Here is a 16,492-nt window from a genome sequence, read left to right as displayed (position 1 = left end):
AGAAAGAGGACACGGTTAAGGGTGATATGTGTGGAAGGTTCTTTATGTGGACAGTGGTGAATGCCTTAATTACGTTGCCAGGGAGGTGGCAGAGGCAGGCATGATAGCGTCATTTAAGATGTATCTGGACAGATACACCAATGGGAAGTGAGCAGAGTGGTACAGACTCTTCAAAAATGGACGAGATGGTGAGATAGAATCTGGACTGGCGCAGGCTGGGCGGGCCAAAGTGCCTGTTCCTGTGCTTGTAATATTGTTTTATTCGTTGTTCCTTATTTAGCCCTTTGTGTGCTTTATTAGGGCTGGAGAAACTCATTCAACACTTCTGAGCTGCGACAGAAGAACTGAGGAGGACTTTTCAACTAAAACAAGCCGGGATTCGACGTCAATATTTATTTTCTGTTTGGAAATATGTAAATATTGGAGTGTTTCAGAGATCAAAGTGGCACCGTCAGAAATGATAATTTATAACAATCACTTGGATTAGGTGACAGAATAGTTAGAATTTGATATGTAATGCAAATATATTGTCGTTCAAAACTTTGTCAAGAAGACGCCAGATTATATTATAGAACAGGAGGAGGTGAAAATAATGAGCAAGTTTTCAGCTGAATGCACAAGTATAATTGTGGTTTTTGGAAGCTGTCCATTTTTGCAGGGACAACAGGATATCAGTAAGTTTATAATTGGAGAGAGATTTGAGGACACGGTGATGCAGAAAGGTTTTTGTGTCCCGGTTCATTAAGGACATAAAATTGGCATCCAGGTTCAGCCGCCGATTAGGTAGGGAAACTTTATGATGTTTCATACAAAGTGTTGCTTCAAGTTAAAAAATAGGTTCAGTAAAACAATGTACCAAAGCATTGTTAGGAATGCTTTATTGTGACCCTACCGGGCACTGGAGAGTCAACATCTAATAACTGCATGAAATAGAATCACCTTAATGCTAAAAAAGCACAGTTGCATGAGAAGCATTTCAAAGATGTTCCAGTCTCTTTCCATAATCCAACTTTCCTTCTCTTACTCAGGTTTCACTTCTTATCTGCAAATGTCACAGTCATGTTGAAATTTCAAAATTTTTTTCTGACTCTCATAACGACAATTTTAGTTATGTGTTGTAATTCGTTTTTTTTCTATTCGGTTTTAGTGGATTCACCTTATATTTTCCATTCGACATTTCTACTTTCAGATTTAAGAATAAAATGTCCAGTTGCGATTTTTTCCCGTAAACATTGTTATCCATTCCATCAGCACTGTTCCATTGTAGTTGTATTGAAGTTGGCATTTACCCACGTCATCACTGGTACTTTATATTTTGTAGTTTGCTTTTGTAACTATTATTCTGAACTGCATTTTCCTTCCACGTTTTCAAGAAACCCTTCCAACACTGCTTCTCTCCAGATTCACTGGACATGTAGTTCTGTAGAAAGCTTCCCTGAGCAAAATATTGGATCGCTTGTGTTCACTCTGCCTTCACTGTCACTCACAGCCCTTTTCAAAAAATCATGTCTCATTGTCGTATTCCTTCTGGTGAATGCACTGGAAGTCACATTTCTATGAATAGTGTGACATTAAATTTCAGACTCTTTACTTTTGGGAGAACCTCCGTCATTTTGTGAATATTTAACGATCAACATCATTTTGGACTTTTACAAAAAGGGCCCGACATAGAACAGCGATATCCTAGAAGCATCACCAGTTACTTTGCAATTACTGAGCAGTCGTGCTCTCACTTGGAAGTTTCTGAAGCAGCATGAGATATCAGGATGAATCTACTGTTTCTGAATTAATTACACTGTGGATTATAAATTGCATTAAAAATAAGAAATAATTAACTATTGTGAAAAGAAAGCAGCTGCACCTCATTACTAAGTATTTTACATCTCTGCAGGGAGTTGACTGTCATGACATACCAGCCCTTTTTAATGCTACATGTTGTAATCTCACTCGTCCTGTCGAGATCCAACAGCATATAAACTGAATGTATTAAAAACCTATTGACATAGGTTTTAATATACTGAGATTTTCTGCATCAAAAACCGACGAATTCATTTTGAGAGAAATGCATTATCCAATTGACAACGTTTTGAAAATATATTACAGTACCCTTGCTGTTATTGGCGTACCTGGTAAGTGGATCAGAAGCAATCGAACTTCTGTAACATTTTGTGAGATCCGGATTTTGGTTTTCATTCTGTGATTGTGTAAGGTTGTACATGGTTCTACTATTGACTGTTATACAGGTACCAATCAATGACGTTGTTTTGTGGAGTCAAATGTTCGGAATTGCATTTAACATTGATATTTTACCATGAAAAATACATATGCTTTTTCAGCTTAGGCTATTTCATTTTTTTGAAATCCTGCACACATAGGCAATATTGAAAGAGGTATTAGACGCATTGAATTTCTATTAATTGCGTATCACTAATACTTGTGTGTCAGGGAATGGCATACAAGAATAGGAAATCACTGTCTTTCACAATCCACTGAATGGATCACCATACAACGATAGACACCTGAGCCAGAGGATTTTTTTATGGAGAATCTAATACTGAAACATTTTCTTGAATATTGGTTACAAACCGGAATTAGATATGTTAGCTCTATTTCCATTTAATATTTTGTCTCTCCAAACCACTGAAGCTGCTATTGTGTGTGTTACAGATTACAAAAAATTGTGCAAAATTCATATTTCTGTTGTTCTCTTGCAAAGATACTGAGCGAAATGAATTCTTTTTTGCTTTTGTATTTTTGGGTGCAGAAAAGTGTCTTGTTGAACATTTATTGACAGGCAAACAACTGGAGGGTGTTGTTACAGTATTCACCTTCATCGATGTGTAAGTCAATCAACTGAGGAAACGTTCTGCCTTTTCCACATGCACAGAGATTAACAGATACAGTAACGCAGAGATGGTCAGCACCAATGCACAAAGGTGTGTTTTTGTACGCTGTGATGTCTAACAGGGTCAGGTCTGGGTCAGACGAAGATACAAGAGGGTCTCGTCTTTGTCAGGCGGAGAGGAAGGCGAGCGTTTTTATGTGTGGGAGTTGTGAGTTGTTTGAGGGAAGTGTAGTTGCTGATATGTGATCCAAGTATTGAGTCAATTGAGGAGTTAGTCAGAGGTTACACTATGTGATTAACAGTCACAAGATCCCTTTTTTTGTTGTTATATCACTTTAGAACAACAAAGAGAACAAATAGAATTTACAGCCGAGGAACAGGCCCTTCGGCCCTCCAAGCCAGAGCTGATCTATTTCCACTGTATAAGCCTGTCACTCACTTCCTAAGCATCTATATCCAATTACTCACCACCTTCTCATGCATCTGTCCAGACACTTCTAAAAAGAAACGTCCGTGCCTGCCTCTACTACCTCTACTGGCAATGCGTTCCAGGCACCTGTAATATTTTTGCCGCCTGTATCCCCTTAAAATTTTCATCTCTAACCTTGAACGTGTAATCGTTCGTCATTGAATCCTTAACCCTGGCTTATCTCTATCTATCCTGTCTATATTCTTCATTTTTTGTCGACCTCCATCAGGTCGCCCCTCAATTTCTTTTTTTCTGTTGAAAAACAAGTCTAACCTGCTCGAACTCTCTTCATAGCTAGCACCTTACATACCAGGCAACATCATAGTTAACCTTCTCTGCACTGTTTCCAAAGCATCCACATCCTTTTGGTAATGTGGCGACCAGAACTGTACACAATATTCCAAATTCCGCCGATCCAATGTCTTGACCTGCCAGCTATTATCGATAATACCCCGTCCGATGAAGGCGACCATACCATGTGCCTTATTATCTACCCTAACCAGCTGTCCAGCAATTTCAGGGTACAATTGACCTGAACTCCCAGACATGTGTGCTCATCAACTTTTACCAAGGTTCTTCCGTTTACTGTATAATTCTCTCTAGAATTCGACTTTCAAAAATTCATCACCTCACGTTTTCCTGGATAAGCTCCATCTGCCATTTCTCCGCCCAATTCTCCAGTCTATCTATATTCTCCTGTATACTTTGAAAGTCCGCTATGCTTTCTGCTACTTTAGCAATTTTCGTGTCACCTGCAAACTTGCTGATCATATCAACAGTGCCCTCCACCAGATCAAATATTTATGTCACAAACAATAGTGCCCCCATCACGGACCCCTGTGGAATACCACTGGTCACTTCTCCATTTCTGGAAACTCCCTTTAACTACTACTCTTGTTGCTCAACCAGTTCATTATCCACTTGACTAGAATACCCTGTACACAATTTGACTTCAATGGCTCCATTAGTTTACATGGGAAACCTTATGAAACGCCATGCTAAAGTCCGTGTATGTTACATCCACAGCCCTTTCTTCATCTGTCAACTTGGTCATTTCGTCAAAGTTGTCTATTAAGTAAGGTACGACTTCCCCACACAAACCAATGTTGCCTATCACTGACAAGCCCATTATTTTCCAAATATAAATATATTTTATTTCTCTGTACCTTCTCCAGTAACATTTCCACCACCGACTTCATGCTCACTGGTCTGTAGTTACCGTGAATATCTCTACTACCTTTCTTGTACAGGGGGACAATTTTATGGGGAAATTTCTAATTCAGATTCGGAATTCAGATTGGTCCAGGTGTGGAGCTTCTACCCAGTAGTGAATTTAATTCCCTTGACAGTGCCTTCACTGTGAGTTATATACTTTCTAATCAGTCTCTTATGAAATGCATGGCACACTTGAGAAACAGCTCCGACGTGAGGCTAGGACTCCTCAAGTTGAGATTCTACTACTGCACAACAAGCCCGTTATTTTAAAGTTTGCTGTTGCTCCGGACGACGCTATGATTATGAGGTTGCAGGCTTTCGTAGTATAGCTCCTGTCAATGCTGTCAAAAGACGCCCCAGTCAATGTTAAATTTCAATCGTTAAGTCAAAAGAAATATCAAAGTCTAAGTGATAGACCCATCATCCATGATTAACTGGAGTGAATAAAAGCATGAGGAAAATTAAGAAATGTCATTTAATTGTGCAAAAACGGATGGCTGATCTGAGGATTGGACAGAGTATATGAAACGAAGATCGAATGCAGAACCAAATATGACTCTGCTGAGAAGATACTCAGGACAATGCAATTCGATAACAGGAGGTTTTATTTAAACAGAAGATAACAGAAAAAAAAACCTCAATACGACTGTTGGCTTCTTAAAATGTGACTCAAGAGATAATGATGGCAACCATGAAAACTGCCGATAAATTACATTGGTAGCTTTCATCAGTCATCCCATTAAGAGTTAGAAATTCAGAAGAAGAAACAATCATAAAACAGCAACAGAAGAGACCGAGGATCTGAGCGAAGTTGCAAACACCAGTTCAAGAGAACTGAGGGAGAAACCTCATATCCAATCAGTTACTTATTGTTCTAAATGTTTCAAATTATCTTTCTTTCAGAGAAGGGCCCATTTTATTAGAAGATAGCTTTTGTCACTCGTTCATTCCAACAGAGAGACATGAATTTTTACGCTAGAGTGCAATTGGTTCACCAACAGCCGAAACCATTTTCTGACATTGAAAGTATGTTGGACTATTTACATATGTAGACAAATAGAAAATGCTTGAAGATAAGGTAGGTAGGTAGAATTAGAAAGCGCAGGCAGGTTGTTCTCATTTAGTTTGGGATAATGGTCGCCTTAGCTTTTGGGCCTAAGGGTTTTTTATCCTGCTGTATGAATTTCTGACTCAATCTCTTGGAGTTGTTTGCGATGGCGGCAAAAGTGATCGAGAAGTTGGACTGGACATTGTACACAGACGGGATTTGATCAGGAGTGGTTTAATAATGTATAGCCGAAATTAAACACTCAGACGACATGTGCTCTAACGTAATTGGCATAGTTAGATGACTGTTTGGCGACAGGAACAAATATAGAGTTTCATTATGTATTTCTCATTGTAGCAAGAGGCAAAAGGTGATTTATTACAGGAAGTGGGATCCACACAGCTTATAATTCATATAAGTGAAGATATGAAAATGCCACTAATAGCTGCAGTCAAAGTTGCTGTGGACTGAAAATCTATCATGTGAAGAGATATGAAGAGGTTCCATAGAAATACCAGCAGGTAATATGAATACGCAAAGGTAAGGGAAATGGTGTACATTATGTGAAATCTACGATTGTGAACTTTAGCCAGAAGAACATAATGAGCATTAGATGATCAAAATGTAGAGAGATTTCAGAACACCAAGAGGTAGATGGAGCTGAGTGTGCTCGGGTGTGAATCACAAAATGTCTGTGTAATGCATGGGAGTTTCGAATGATGTTCACATATTAGATTTTTTCAAATCTTATGCACGTTTTAAAAATATGGTCGAAAGAAACACAGCACTATTTTAATATACAGTTATTTAAGATACGGCTGTGTACTTGGAAAGTAACAAATCTGTGATTTCATTGCAGGCACTAACCATACAAAACTTCGAAAATCATTACTTGAAGTTTGAGTTCCAGATGAGTTATATGCGAGGGGCTGTAGGGATAAGGCTTTTGCTGGAAATCAAAGGTCCATTGGTTTCTAGACGATAGACCAGTTATAAATTATATAGATATCTTGCCTGCCAAAAACATTGTAATGGATTCAAATCTCATTGATTAGCTCAGAGCTGGGAAGAGATCACCAACGAAGGAAGTATGCAATTCTTCACCAGCTCAGAGAAGAGTTTCTTTATTTTCTACTGCTGAAATTGTTTGAAATGTGATGAAAATGATTTCCTATTTAGTTGAAGAATTGATGTAAACTCGAACTTTCCACTGATGAAGCAGGAACTTCGTAAGAGTCATCCTGCTAACTTGTTTCTCTTACCAAGCAGTGGAAGCATTTAGGGAAAGACAATTGTAGAAGCAGGCTTGCCGACAGAGTAGTCGTAAGGGTCAAATCAACAACAGAATGCGAGAACAAATGCAACTGAACAGTACTTCCTATTCAAATCTACTTCTACATCATATGTTTATGCATGCAAATGTAAATTTAAAGTTCTCAATTCGAGTTCAAAGTCCTTATTAGTATCTTAAATGCCCTCTCTTGGAGGGAATCTAATCAAAGCTCATTACCGACTGTGTATAAGTGTTTACCTGTAATTAGTTTCCAATTCATGGGATCTGTACGGTACAGATAAACGTGGCGCTGTTCATGTGTAAATTTGATTGCTTTTCTTAATTTAGAATTGTGAAAATTCATTGGCAATGTGTAAATGCGTTCCATTTTCTCACTGTATTAAGCATAATTTCAATTTGTATGTGCCTGTTTATTTTTCTAATGTGTTTCCACTTTTCAATTTCATACTAGTTATGGAAATTGCAAAGGAAAATAGACTTAAAGTAATTCATTGTTGAACAGGACTTCCTTTCTTCTGTCAAGCTTTTTGGACACATTTAATATCCGTTTCACTGTGTTGTGTTGTCATATAAACTATCAGTTCACTATCTAACTTATCACCTTTCTTAAATACTTTCGTTTTAACTGATGAAGTTTATAAAAATCAGAATAAACTGCAACTAGTCTATTGCTTCTACCCACACATTATGATGATTCAATCAAATAATTTTCTTTGAACCCTCCCTTCTATCAGCTCCTGAAATAACATCTAAGAATATCCCCAAATGTGAATGACCCAGCCTTCACTGTATGAGAATTGCACGTTTGAAAATCACCATTTGACATTATTTAAATTTGTTTTGTTGATTCGTGATTCCTGGCGGTACTCTGCTTCTCAAGAGATTTTTGCGTGTGCAAGTTGTGATCAACCAAAGCCAATTGAGAGCATGGCATTATTGTCACAGTGAATGTTTTAACATGCATTTCTGTTGTTTTTTTTCTCTCTCCCTTACAGTTAATTTTGTGGCGATATTAATCCTTGCCCATGGAAGATGTGGCCTTTCGACTTGTACCACTCGCTACCTATTGGCTATGGCAGTGGCGGATCTACTATTCATTATTACAGAGGTCATACTGTGGCGGATCACTTTTTTTTATTTCCCGTCATCCTTCTTTCTCATTACACCTGTGTGTAGTGTTATCCATGCTCTGCGTTGTGTAACCACAGATTGTTCAGTGTGGTTCACCGTTAATTTCACCTTTGATCGATTTGTTGCCATTTGTTGTCAGTGTCTAAGAGCGAAATATTGCACTGAGAGAACCGCAACTGTAGTTTTGGCAGCAACTGGTTTTCTCTTCTGTTTAAAAAATATACCTCACTACTTTTTGCAACAGCCTGGAGTTATAATAGACAATGTGCCATGGTTCTGTTATGTCAAGTCAATGTATTATACAGATCCGGGATGGTTGGTATTTAATTATTTTAATATGGTTTCAACCCCATTGTTGCCATTTGTTTTAATTTTGCTGCTGAACGCTCTCACTATTAGATACATATTAGTAAGTAGCCTCATCCGTAAACGACTGAGAGGTCAGAATACCAAAGATAATTGCAATGATGCAGAAATGGAGAGTCGAAAGAGATCTGTGATTTTACTTTTCAGCATATCCGGCAGCTTCCTTCTTTTGTGGTTGGTGCATGTTATCAATTTCTTATATTATAGCATTGCAGGAGTAAATACAAGAGATTATAACAAAGCTGAATTCATATTACAAAGAGTTGGGTTCATGTTGCGCAATCTGAGTTGCTGCACGAATACATTTATTTATGCAGCGACTCAGTCCAAGTTCAGAGAGCAACTCAAGAGTGCAATGCAATACCCTATCAAATCAATGCGACAATTGATTAAGAAACAGGTCAACTGAGAGCAGGCTAGAGACATATCCCAGTGCTTTGATTCCAATAATCTCAAACGCACCACAAATACTCCATTAAATATTTTACAAAGAGTTGTGAAAATCAGCAAAACGTGATGGCAACAGTCATCCAGCCTTTCTGTTATCTCTTTGAAAAGAAACTCCGTTATTTTTAATGCACAAATTTCGTTTTGGAAACTCATGGTATTTCTATCCAAACAAGCTGCCACATTCTATGTGACTAACATTCTTTTCCTTACGTATCATTTCTGTATATTTCCAGAGTTTGTTAACCTCTTAGGCCTTTAATTTCTGTTCTTACTACTGGAACATTTCTTGAACAAGGCAATAAAATTCTAGTCTTCTGGCACCTGTTCCATATCTGGGGAAAACCAAACGTTTGTGCCCAGCAATCCTTTAATTCTTTTCTTTTCATAATCTAAGAAAGAAGCTTATTTGGAAGAATGTTTTTTGTCACTTTGCACACACCTTTCGAGTCTAAGCGTTTTCAGAATAAAATTATCGCCCGTCATGATACATTGCTTCTTTCAATCACCATGGCCTGTTTTGTATTGCCCTCTTTTGCAGATGGCGACCTTGCACTTCATACAACATGGAAACTGATAGTGATCGTCCTTCCAATCAAATGTAACACCTAAAACTAGGCAACCCCTATATCACAAATAAGAAGAACTGTACTTACATGCTGAACACGAAACCTATCTGAAAGAATACTGTAGGTTCTTGCTAATTATAAACCCATTAATTGAAGCCCAGCATTAAATTAAACCAGTGTTCTAACTGTAACTGAACATCTAAGTTGATCCTTAATAGTAATATCAGCTCGTATCAGCCCGAATAGTAATTGAAATTCTGTTCATAAATCTTATGCGAAAATTGCTATCTAACCTTAAAGAGACCCCAAATCTGTTTGTAATATTCTCCAAAATATAACATTTAAGACACGGCCATCACTTTCTTGGCCCTCACGTACTGTTTATGTTTATCCAACTTGCAATTCTAAATCCAAGTCAAATAGATAACTAAATTTGAACATAACTCAATCTCAGAGTCTAGATTAGAGAGGTGCTGGAAAAGCACAGTTGGTCACGTAGCATCCGAGGAGCAGGAAAATCGACGATTCGAGCAAAAGCTAATTCCTGATGAAGGGCTTTTGCCCGAAACGTCGATTTCCCTGCTCCTCGGATGCTGCATCACCTGCTGTGGTTTTCCAGCACCACTATAATCTAGACTCTGATTTCCAGCATCTGCAGTCCGAGTTTTTACCCAGAACTCAATCCCATCCTATTCCCCGACCTCAATTATTTCATTGCGAATGCTGATTGGAACATTAACCTATCATGGAATGGTTAACGTAAATATTACCTTAACTTTCACCAAATGTGAGCTCATCCCTTAAGCGATCAACCTGTGTGCCTGATTCTTAACAGTAACATTAGATTTGAGCGCAATGTACTCTCTGGTGAGGTATTGCATCAGTACCATTTAGTTTAAATCAGATAATTTCTCTCAGTCTGTTGACTTCTGCTTGGTTAGGAGGAATGAGGGTGTGTGACTGCTGGCAGGGACTGTAGGTATACACTTGGACAATGTCACACTGTCTGGGTTTCACTTTTCAAGGTTAAATCACTTTGTACACACTGCACACCCTCTTCCCCTCACTTCCACCATATACTCCTGGCTCTTTCACTGTCTGAAGGAATTGTAGCATTTTACACTTATTGGTGCATAGATCCTTTGACAGATGAAGAAACGTAAATGAAGTCCTTGTGTGTGGAGCTATTATGAGGGCATATTAGAGTGACGGTTCCAATGTAAAAATGGAATAACTGAGTGGTTTTGGATGAAGGAGCACCCTTGAGGGAAATTGTCTAGCTTTTTAGGTTAGTAGCTGAAATATTTCTATACTGAACTTGGATGTTCAACTGTAGGCTGTTCTTGCAATATGCCTCCTTACTAAGGCAAATATATTTGCAGAGGGAGAGAAATGAGTGTAAACTTAATGGTCCACCGTTCTGCTCTGGTCATGTGATCATGTCCGAATGATTGGGTCACAAGGCAGAAGCTGAGTTGCCATTTCCATTGTTATGGAGCAATTCAGACATGACCACAACTAACCCTCAACGTACCCCAACTCAATCATAGATCCTAATTTTATATATTTTTAAAAAACGCAAGGGTCAGGCACTGCATTCCAGGTATGATTCGATTTCTTGAATATGCAGCTTTCATTAAAATGTAATTTCCTGTTAAAACACGGTTAAAATATAACAAAAAGAAGATTAGGCCTAACTTTAAATCCTTGGCATACTTAACGTGTTAATGTATCATTTAGCCAGCGATCATCAACTCTTTTGATGTAGATATCATACCATTAACACGCCCTGTGCGAAGGCAATACAAGAACACAATTATTAACCTCACGTGCTGTCGCTCGCCAATCCTTGTGATTTAGAAAAGCTTCTCCACCTAAGCCTTTACTTCAGCAACAGAGTATTTGTGCCTTCAACTCAAGGAGCCAATCAAAATCCTCACCTGAGTCAAATCATATTCGCTGGAACTGAGTGAGCCTTATCATGCTCAGTCGTGTTTTTTTTTGTCATACCGAAATAAAAAGAAAACCTGAAATGAGAAATCAAATCTGTCTGCAAATGTTTGTCAGAAGGAGACATTTTGTCACCTGTGACAACATTCCTCTACAAGAGAATCAAGATGGAAACATCTCTAAAAGGCATAGTATCATCACATATTCCATGCAGTCAATATGACATAACAATGGCTAAGTACAGTGATCGTGAATTACAGAAAAAAAGAACAGTTTCAAATGTGTAATACATTTCGAAATATTTACAATATTGATTCTAATTACATTTTTTCCCTTAGTAGGATAATATTGAACTAACGCTCAGTTAGTTGAGGTTGTTGAGGTTTCAGAGTTATGGACTGACACGATGAAAAATGTCTTCACTGAAGATGCGGTTAATATTTTTGAGTTATGGACATTGAGCTATTGGAGGTAACGTTGTTGTAGCTTTCTTTGAAGCGGCATATCCTCTTCCTAAACAGAAAGGAAACAAAATCTGCATGAAATTTACATTGATTCAGAATTAAACATCGTTCCTGTTACAGTTATTTCCAGAAGAGAGAAGCCATGGTTTCAAATACAAGAGTCAAATCCCAAAATAAATAAATGACAGAGAAACTAGATACATATTCTTTTTTCTTTTCAAATAATGTTAATTTAGCGATAACTATAAGTGACAAAAATAGTGATTATTTGCCTCTGTTCTTAAATTTTCCAAAGTAGCAGCAGAGGAGGACGCCAAACACATGCTCTTCAGCTTCAGACTCGTGAATCCATCCATTTTCATGACCTTTCCTTCTATCTCTTTTTTATTTTTTCCTGAAGATTTTAAGCTGTTTCTTTTTAGAAAATCTGGATTTGAGCAACTGACAGCCACAGAAAAGCGGTCTTGAGCCTTGGATTGGCGTGGAGCATCTGAAAGCTGGAGCGAAGTGGGTTAAAGGCATGGGCCAGCAGACAGCAGAGTAGTGTGGAGGCATAGAGTGGAGTTGGAACATCTGTTGGTATAAAGTCTGGCGCGGGTAGTCAGCGCTCAGAAAATATTCTGGATTAGTGGTTCTGGAAGAGCACAGTAGTTCAGGCAGCATCCAAGGAGCAGAAAAATCGACGTTTCGGCAAAAGCCCTTCATCAGGAATAAAGGCAGTGAGCCTGAAGCGTGGAGAGATAAGCGAGAAGAGGGTGAGGGTAGGGAGAGAGTAGGATAGAGTACAATGGGTGAGTGGGGGAGGAGATGAAGGTGATATGTCAGGGAGGAGAGGGCGAAGTGGATAGGTGGAAAAGGAGCTGGGCAGGTCGGACAAGTCCGGACAAGTCAAGGGGACAGTGCTGGAAGTTTGAAACTAGGATGGGGTGGGGGAAGGGGAAATGAGGAAGCTGTTAAAGTCCACATTGATGCCCTGGGGTTGAAGTGTTCCGAGGCGGAAGATGAGGCGTTCTTCCTCCAGGCGTCTGGTGGTGAGGGAGCGGCGGTGATGGAGGCCCAGGACCTCCATGCCCACGGCAGACTCGCAGGGGGAGTTGAAATGTTGGGCCACGGGGCGGTTTGGTTGATTGGTGCGGGTGTCTCAGAGATGTTCCCTAAAGCGCTCTGCTAGGAGGCGCCCAGTCTCCCCAATGTAGAGGAGACCACATCGGGAGCAATGGATACAATAAATGATATTAGTGGATGTGCAGGTAAAACTTTGATGGATGTGGAAGGCTCCTTTAGGGCCTTGGATAGACGTGAGGGAGGAGGTATGGACACAGGCTTTACAGTTCCTGCGGTGGCAGGAGGAAGTGCCAGGATTGGAGGGTGGGTCGTAGGGGGGCGTGGACCTGACCAGGTAGTCACGGAGGGAACGATCTTTGTGGAAGGCGGAAAGGGGTGGGGAGGGACATATATCCCTGGAGGTGGGGTCGTTTTGGAGGTGGCGGAAATGTCGGCGGATGATTTGGTTTATGCGAAGGTTTGTAGGGTGGAAGGTGAGCACCCGGGTGTTCTGTCCTTGTTACGGTTGGAGGGGTGGTGTCTGAGGGCGGAGGTGCGGGATGTGGACGAGATGCCTTGGAGGGCATCTTTAACCATGTGGGGAGGGAAATTGCGGTCTCTGAAGAAGGAGGCCATCTGGTATGTTCTGTGGTGGAACTGGTCCTCCTGGGAGCAGATACGGCGGAGGCGGAGGAATTGGGAATACGGGATGGCATTTTTGCAAGAGATAGGGTGGGAAGAGATGTAATCCAGGTAGCTGTGGTAGTCGGTGGGTTTGTAATAAATGTCAGTGTCAAGTCGGTCATCACTAATGGAGATGGAGAGGTCCAGGAAGGGGAGGGGGTGTCAGAGATGGTCCAGATAAATTTAAGATCAGGGTGGAATGTGTTGGTGAAGTTGATGAATTGCTCAACCTCCTCGCGGGAGCAGGAGGTGGCGCCAATGCAGTCATCAATGTTGCGGGGGAAGAGGTGGGGATTGGTGCCAGTGTAATTACGGAAGATCAACTGTTCTACGTAGCCAACAAAGAGACAGGCATAGCTGGGGCCCATACATGTGCCCATGGCTACCCCTTTGGTCTGGAGGAAGTGGGAGGATTCAAAGGAGAAATTGTTTAGGGTGAGGACCAGTTCGGCCAACCGAATGAGAGTGTCGGTGGAAGGGTACTGTTGGGGATGTCTGGAGATGTAAAAACGGAGGGTTTGGAGGCCCTGGTCATGGCGGATGAAGGTACAGATATCCATGGTGATGATGAGGCGTTGGGGGCCGGTGAAACGGAAGCCCTGGAGTAGGTGGAGGGCGTGGGTGGTGTCTCAAACGTATGTGGGGAGTTTCTGGAATGGGGGGGTAGGACAGTGTCGAGGTAGGTAGAGATGAGTTCAGTGGGGCAGGAGCATGCTGAGACAATGTGTCGGCCAGGGTGGTCAGGCTTGTGTATCTTGGGATGGAGGTAGAACCGGGCAGTATGGGATTCCCAGACTATGAGGTTGGAAGCTGTGGGTGGGAGATCTCCCGAGGTGATGAGGTTCTGTATGGTCTGGGAGATGAAGGTTTGTGGATGGGGTGGGGTCATGGTCGAGGGGGCAATAGGAAGAAGTGTACTCGAGTTGGTGTTTGGCTTCAGCGGTGTAGAGGTCAGTGCGCCAGACTACCACAGCGCCCCCTTTATCCGCTGGCTTAATGGTGAGGTTGCGATTAGAGCAGAGGGATTGGAGGGCTGCGTGTTGTGAGGGTGAGAGGTTGGAGTGGGGGAAGGGGATCAACCGATTGAGGCGGTTAATGTCCCGGCGGTGGTTGAAATGAAGATGTCGAAGGCAACTAATAGGCCAGCGTGGGGTGTCCAGGTAGATGAAGTGTGTTGGAGGTGGGTGAAGGGGTCCTCGGAAGGTGGGCGGGAGTCCTGATTGTGAAAGTAAGCTAGGAGGCGGAGGCGATGGAAGAAGTGTTCGATGTCACGGCGTGCGTTAAATTCATTGATGCGTGGACGGAGGGGGATGAAGGTGAGTCCTTTGCTGAGGACTGATCGTTTGTCCTCAGTGAGGGGGAGGTCTGGGGGGATGGTGAAAACTCGGCAGGGCCGGGAGCTGGGATCTGGTGTGGGTGTGGAGCTGGGACTGGGGTCAGAGCCAGAACCTGGAGTGGGTGTGATTGTGGGTGGAATTGGGGTGGAGGCATGAGCAGGGGTAGTGTTCCCCTCGGGGTTCTGGGGGGGTGGGGATAGTGACAATGGGGTCTGTGGGGGCCATGGCAGCAGAATGCAAGTGAGTGGCGCTGGTGGGGGCGGAAGTGCTGGTGATCATGGCAGTCGGGGTGGCGGAAGTCACTGAGCGTGTGGCATCAGCGATGATGTGAGGGCCAGAAGTGGCTGTGGGAGTAGCCATGATGGGGGCGGAAGTGACATCATCACTCAGCATGGGGGTGGTTGCTGCATCAGCCGCATGGCCAATGGCGTTTCCGAGGCCAGGGCAATCTTCTGGAATGTTTGAGGAGCGCTGGTTATGGAGGTGTGTGGAAAAAAGTTTGTTGTACTTACAGTTTTTGATGTTTGAGATGGAATTGAAATATTGTTTGTTGAGAGTATGAATTCACTGAGGATGTAGTACAGAGTGGGTCCTTTGCAATTCTGAGAGAGTGTGGCCCGGGACTTCAACAGCTTCCTCATTTCCCCTTCCCTCACCTCATCTTAGTTTCAAACTTCCAGCTCAGCCCTGGCCCCTTGACTTGTCCGGACTTGTACGACATGCCCAGCTCCTTTTCCACCTATCCACTCCACCCTCTCCTCCCTGACCTATCACCTTCATCTCCTCCCCCACTCACCCATTGTACTCTATGCTACTCTCTCCCCACCACCACCCTCCTCTAGCTTATCTCTCCACGCTTCAAGCTAACTGCCTTTATTCCTGATGAAGGGCTTTTGCCCGATTTTCCTGCTCCTTGGATGCTGCCTGAACTGCTGTGCTCTTCCAGCACCACTAATCCAGAATCTGGTTTCCAGCATCTGCAGTTATTGTTTTTACCTTGCTAAAAAATATTGTTAAGTACTTTGTATCTATGTTAGCGCCCAATGTGGAGATTTTGTAAACATCTCACTGTAATTCATACGTGGGTGCACAAGGCAATAAATAATATTCTGTTTATTCTATTCCATTCAGCCTGAAAGTTAGAAACTTTTCAAAGTTTATATGACGTTAATACGTTTGTCAGGTGTAAAGACGTCGAGTTTGAACCCTTTTGATAATTAAAATTAAAACACCCAGAAAATGTTGGCGCACCAAGGAATATGCTAAAAGCATGTGTTAATAAAAGACTCTTCCTAATTTCCACAGTTTAAAAGGAAAAAAAACAATTTATTTTCCAAGCTCTGACAGTGAACACTAATCAAAAAGTATGAATTAGTTCGAGCCCCGTTTTTTGAATCAATACCTGACTGCAACTCTATTCGAATGCTGTTCCAATAACAGCATTCTTAAATAGTACATCAATTTTCTCTCTCAAAATCCACACTGTCTCTTATGATAGCTTCCTTCCGATGGTCCGAATCTGCTGTCTTCTCCCTGGGTCGTCTTCTATGACTTTTTACTGGTTTCATTGGAAAAGTTACCCTGACAGATGCTGCTTTCTTGGAGATTTCTGTGGGAGCGTTGAGATCC

Source organism: Chiloscyllium punctatum, chromosome 35 (genome assembly GCF_047496795.1).
Source record: "Chiloscyllium punctatum isolate Juve2018m chromosome 35, sChiPun1.3, whole genome shotgun sequence".
Taxonomy (NCBI): Eukaryota; Metazoa; Chordata; class Chondrichthyes; order Orectolobiformes; family Hemiscylliidae; genus Chiloscyllium; species Chiloscyllium punctatum.
This window is presented reverse-complemented; position numbering follows the sequence as displayed.